The following is a 6,567-nucleotide window of genomic DNA, read 5'->3' as shown; positions in this document are numbered from 1 at the left end:
TACACTTGTATAAGGCACTTACTATGAATGAAGAGGACTGGAAGTTGCTCAGAGTTATCTAGAGAATGAATGGTGAGTGAATGTGAAGGCTTGGGACACTTCTGGGCTCTACTCTAGACTTTATAAACACTGTACACTTAGGCTACCTAAACTTGTTAAAAATATTTTTCTGCTTTTAATAATAAATTAAGCTGAGCTCACTGTAAAATTTTTACTTTATACACTTCTTAGATTTTAACTTTTTGTGTCCTTGTAATGACACTTAGCCTAAAACAAACACATTACGCAGCTATACAAAAATATTTTCCTTTCACTGTTCTTGATGATAACAAAGACAAAAATGTCTTATTTCTTTAGATCCTTATGCTATGAGCTGTTTTCTATTTTTAATTTTTTTTTTTTTGATACAGAGTCTCACTGTATGGGGTACAATGTCCTGGCACCATAGTTTATAGCAACCTCAAACTCTTGGGCTCAAACAATCCTCTTGCCCCAGCCTCCTGAGTGGCTGGGACTACAGGCACCTGCCACAATGCCCAGCTATTTTTAGAGACAAGGTCTCACTCTTGCTCAGGCTTGTCTCGAACCCATGAGTTCAAGCAATCCACCTGCCTCAGCTTCCCAGAGTGCTAAGATTAGAGTGTATGGGCCACCATACCTAGCCTTGTTTTTTAAAATTTTTTAATTTTTTAAAATAATTTTAAAACATTTTCATTAAAAACTAAGACACAAATACACACATTAGCCTAGGCCTACTCTGGATCAGAATCTTTAATATCACTGCCTTTCAGCTGTATGGTCCCGTCCCTCTGGAAGGTCTTCAGGGGCAGTAACATGTAGGTAGCTGTCATCTCCTATGTAACTGCCATCTTCTAGAATGACCCCTGAAGGACCTGCCCAAGAGTGTTTTACAGTTAACCTTTTTTTTTAAGCAGAAGAAATATACTCTAAAATAATGATTAAAGGTTATGGTATAGTAAATACATAAACCAGTAACATAGTCATTTATTATCATGAAGTATTCTGGATTATACATAACTGTCTGTTTTATACTTTTATACTGTGGGGCAGTGCAGTGGGTTTGTTTGCACCATCATCACCACAGATAGGTGAGTAGTATGTTTGGCTATGATGTTACAACACCTACAACATCACTAGGCCATAGGAATTTTTCAGCTCCATTACCGTCTTACGGGGCGACTGCTGTATATTTGTTTGGTCGTTATGTGGCCATGACCATATATGAAGATGTACTTGGAATAATGCTGATAGCTATGTTCCAAGTGATAGCATTCACCAAATATTAGATCTTATTGTTATTACAGTAAACTCCCCTTTAACTGGTGCTCAAGCAACCAGTAGCAACTGAACAACAACAAAAAAAACCTAGTTTAAACTTGGTGCTCATGCCATCAGTCAGCTAACACTTTGTACGTCACTCCATGGCTCCCACGTGTTCAGTGCCCTACCGTGTCCATATCTAGGACCCTTCCTGCTTTCCTGGCTAGTCACTATTGGGGATGGACTTTCCTTCTTCTGCTGTCACTGTACTGCCCTGAGCTAATGACAAAATGACTTTGTCTCCAAATGAGCTCAGCGACTGGCTTGGTATGGAGAAGGCTATTCCAGTAAGTCATACACTAAATACAAATGACATCATGAGAAGCTGTTATGAATCCTGAATAAAGGAATGTTGTAGAAAAAGAAGAAAAGAGTGCTGATGACAGTTGTGAGGTGGAGAAAGATCCTGGAAGGCGGCCTCTGCAGTATATGAGCCTGTGATAACTTTTGTAGCACTGCAGCCCTTCATATCATACAGAACCTGGCTGTGCATGAGAGGAGGAGGGCCTCTCAGCAACCTGATATTCGTTTATATTTCCAAGAAAGACACACACAATTTTTCCAGCACAAGTCTACTGATGTAGATCCAGAACCCTCCACGTCCACTTCTGTCCTAGCTGTATCGTCATCAGACTCCCATGCTCCTCTGACATGATGTCTGCCCAGTGAACCCTATCTCTACTGTAAGTTTTTAAGTGGTAATGTGTGTTACTTGAAATTAAAAAATATACGGTAGTGAAATTGAAGAGTATTCACTGCCATTTAACTAAAATTGTACACCTGCATTTGTAAAGCTGTTTTATAATACAGTAAAACTGTGTTATAGTAACTAAAGTTTGTCTTTATTTGTCTTAATTTGCTTGTAGTTCATATATTTCAATATTAATATCCAGCCAATACAGAGTCTATGGTATAGTATGGGGTATAGAATTAGGCTTATTTTTTTTTTTTTTTTTGGCCAGGGCTGGGTTTGAACCCGCCACCTTCAGCAGACGGGACCGGTGCTCTACCCCTTTGAGCCACAGGCGCCGCCCTAGGCTTATTTTTTAATAGTAACTCCCAAGTAACCAGAAAATACATTTATCCAGAATCTACCAATCCCCATGAGTGCCAGATAATGAAGAAATTACTGTAGATGGTATTACCATGTTCAGAAATTAATAATATTCTTTTAAACGTTTCTTTCTTTCTTTTTCTTTTTTTGAGACAGAGTCTCAAGCTGTTGCCCTGGGTAGAGTGCTGTGGCATCACAGCTCACAACAACCTCCAACTCTTGGGCTTAAGCCATTCTCTTGCCTCAGCCTCCCAAGTAGCTGGGATTACGGGCACCCACCACAACACCTGGCTATTTTTTTGGTTGTAGTTGTCGATGTTGTTTGGCGGGCCCAGGCTGGATTTGAACCCAGCTCTGGTGTATGTGGCTGGCGATTTGAAAGCAGATCATTTGGCTCAGTACCCATAGCACAATAGTTAGGGCACCGGCCACATGCACTGAGGCTAGCGGGTTCGAACCCGGCCCAGGTCAGCTAAATAACAATGACAACTGCAACAAAAACATAGCCAAGCGTTGTGGTGGGCAACTGTAGTCCCAGGGAACATTCTCTAGGCCTCAGAGTGTGAGTAGCACTTTTTGGTACTAAGGTAAACCTTAAAATGAACCTTAGCTTTCATCTTTCATCTTGCCCAAGGAGGACATATAAAAGATGAGAGAAACTGAGGGACAGAGAAGGCAAGTGTCCTGCCTGTGATTACCCTCAGTGACAGAGGTAGAGCCTGGGATATCTGACTACCAGGCTTTCTGCAGGACAGGATTATAAGGGCATACAGATTCTGGCAAATTTATAGCAAACATTGCATAGCTGAATAGCCCTGTGTCACCTGCCTGTGAATACATATTAGGTCACATTATCAAAATCTCCCAAACTTTGTCAGCTTTGTGGCCCCACCTGCTCATTCAGAAATTTATCCTCCTCCCAAAGGCTTCCCTGCCTATGGTCTTCTGCTTTGCCCTGCTCAGGGACGGCCACTTACAGAGGGGCAGACTCTCTGTTAGTCCAGCTGCTGTGCCCTGCAGGTAGCACAGCTCCTCTGATCGTCCCCATGTGCCACTGAGTTCTGCACATTTCTGCCACCTACTCTCTGAGCTAGATGAGCTCTGTGGTCTGGGGACCAGGGCTACAGCCAAGGTGAAAAGGAGGGCACAGGGCATGAGCTATTCACATGCCTTTGGCCCCTGTGGCCCTCACACAAGGCTGTGTATACCCCAAGCCCCCCCAGTCTTACACAAACTCAGCTCCTCTGTTGCTTGCCCTGGTGCCATTCCCACAGGGATTCACTTCCAGGCCCTTGGCCATGAGACCTAAGTGAGGAAAAATGTCATAGCAACTACCCAGAGAATCCCTGCCTTGTTCTTCTTCCATGGTCTTTATCTCCCCTCACATCTTCTTAATTGCCTCTGTGTGCACACGCGTGCACACACATGTGCATACACACACAAAAAACAGCAGGAGCAAATACACCCAACACCTCCTTCCTCAGTCACCAAAAAACAAAAACTATAATCATGTATTTAAATTTGTACCAAGAAGCCTTTGGAAGAAAGTAGATGCTTAAACTTCAACATCTGAAACAGCTGAGAAGCTTTGTCTTAGAGAAAAGAAGCCTGTACAGCTATTGGAACCATATCACAAACTGATGAGAAACTTCAATAAATCACCAGTGTGTTTGTTGGGACTGGGCTGGGGTGAGGCATCATTTCTAAGTAGAGCCTGCCTTAGTCTGAAAAGGAATTGGGTACAGGTAATATATCTGAAAGACAATCCCAGGATACACTAGCAGGGAAGTAGGAAGTGAGATAAGAAAAGGGGAAATGCTAATAAAGGATATTGCTAGGGTCCCAGTGTGTCCCCCAAAACTCATGTTTTGTAAACTTAATCCCCAATGCAACAGTGTTGGGAGGTGGGGCCTTTTGGGAGATGTTTAGGTCATGAGGGCTCCACCCTCCAAAATGGATTAATGTTATAAAATGGCTTGACGAGGAACTTTGTTCCTTTCTTGTCCTTCCACCTTCTGTTATGTGAGGACACAACGTTCCTCCCCTCTGGAGGCTGCCTCTTGGAAGCAGAGAGCAGCCTTTACCAGATGACCGAAATTGCCAGCGCCTTGATTTTTTTTTTTTTTTTTTGAGACAGTCTCACTCCATTGCCCTGGGGTTAAGTGCCCTGGTGTCATAGCTCACAGCAACTTCAAACTCTTGGCCTGAAGTGATCTTTTTGTCTCAGCCTCCTAAGTAGCTGGAACTTTAGGTGCCCCTCACAACACCTGGCTAGTTTTTCTTTCTTTAGTAGAGACAAGGTCTCACTTGCTCAGGCTGGTCTCAAACCCCTGAACTCAGGCAATCCACCCACCTTGGCCACCCAGAGTGCTAGGATTACAGGTATGAGCCACCATGCCCAGCCTCACCACCTTGATCTTGAGTTTCCCAGCCTCCAGAGCTGTGAGAAGTAAATTTCTGTTGTTTATAAATTACTAGTCTCAGGTATTTTGTTATAGCAGCTTGAATGGACTAAGACAGGTTATGTTAGTAAGTTAGGAACTGTGGGTTTATTTGGCTACGTCTCACTGGGGACTCACCCCAACACTATGAGGAACTTGACTCAGAATCAGAGCCAGGACCAGGATGGAGTGAATGAGACACCTAGGCAGCAAAATTTAAGGGGACATTCACTGTCAGGGTCAGCCTCATTCAGGTTATGCAAAAGCAGAATTAGCCCTGCTCAGTCATCCCGCAGAGGGGATGGGAAGACTTGAGCATTTATCCACAATTTCCATTTATTATTAGGTGAGAATTCCCCCCTGCCCAGGTGCTAATGCTGCTACACCTCTGAGCTGAGCCTGTTTGAGAACCTTCAAGCTCTTCGTGGTACCAGGAAAGCCCCATAGACAGAGAAAGACAGAGATACAGGTGCTCAAGGTGCGAAGCTGTCCACGCTCTGGAAATTGCCTAGACAAGCCACTAGTGAGTGGCAGGGGTGGGCAGTGGCGAGAGAAGCAGAGCATCAGCTGTCTGCTGCTATCCTACAAGTGCCAACAATGTCTTGGATATCCATCAAAATTACGAAACTCATGCAGAGACCCTCGTATTGCTAAGTACTTGGCCCTGCTCTAACTCAGTCTCTCAAAACTCATAGCAGGTTGAAGACAAAGACTCTGCACTTGGACGTACAGAGTATAAATGATAAGATATCAGAAATGTGAACTTTAGGAAATTAATAATTCTTGGATCCTGATAATTTCCCTGGAAGAAAGAGGCCATATTCTATTCTATTTCCTGCTTTTTAGGACTTTGCCACATGCCGTAGGTCCCATAGTGCATATACCTACCTTATGCAAAATTCAGAGAGGAAGAAACTTCTTTACCTACACTGTCTCTATTCCTCTTTCAAAACAGACCTTGACCTCCACTATTTCAGGCTTCACAAAAATGCAAACACAAAAAGATAAATTTTTCCTTTGAGCTTCTGAAAGCCTAGTGACTTAGTTTTTGACAGCAACTTAATCAGACCTAATTTTTCTGTAATACAACTGTAATACAGAGGGCACTTGGTGAATGAGTAAATGAAAAAATTAACAAAGGAAATCATAGGAAGAGATTATGTAGGAGTAGATTAATGGTAGAAGGAGATTTAGACATAAGTAAGAGTTACATAAGATTAGAGTCTCAAATTTACAAAGCTGGAATGAGTCAAGAGGGAGGGTTGGGAAAGAATTGGCAGCAGCAGAGGGGGATCTCTGCTGTGTCTTATGTATGAGTTGATTATCAGAAGCTTCTCAATACAGAGACTCGTGTCTTTCCCATGCTGGGTCACTTCAGGTTTCCCCCCAAAACAACCTTGCTCTTTGTTGGTTTATTCTCTCTTTTCAGTGGAGTGCATCCTTCAGTAGCTTCTTGAGAACAGTTACACAGGAAGCACATTTTTAAATATCTTACACATCTTTATTCCACTCTTACATTTTATTGGTAGTTTGAGTATAGCATTTAAGGTTGGAAAGCATTGTCCCTGAGAATTTCAAAAATATTGCTTTATGGTCTTCACAACTCTAGGGTTGCTGTTGAGCTGTTTGATGGCACTCCAGTTCATAATTTATTGTTGTTGTTGCAGTTGTCATTGTTGTTTAGCTAGCCAGGGCCGGTTTGAACCCACCAGCCTGGATGTATGTGGCCGG

This window comes from Nycticebus coucang, chromosome 2 (assembly GCF_027406575.1).
Source record: "Nycticebus coucang isolate mNycCou1 chromosome 2, mNycCou1.pri, whole genome shotgun sequence".
NCBI lineage: Eukaryota > Metazoa > Chordata > Mammalia > Primates > Lorisidae > Nycticebus > Nycticebus coucang.
Note: the sequence above shows the minus strand (reverse complement) of the source record.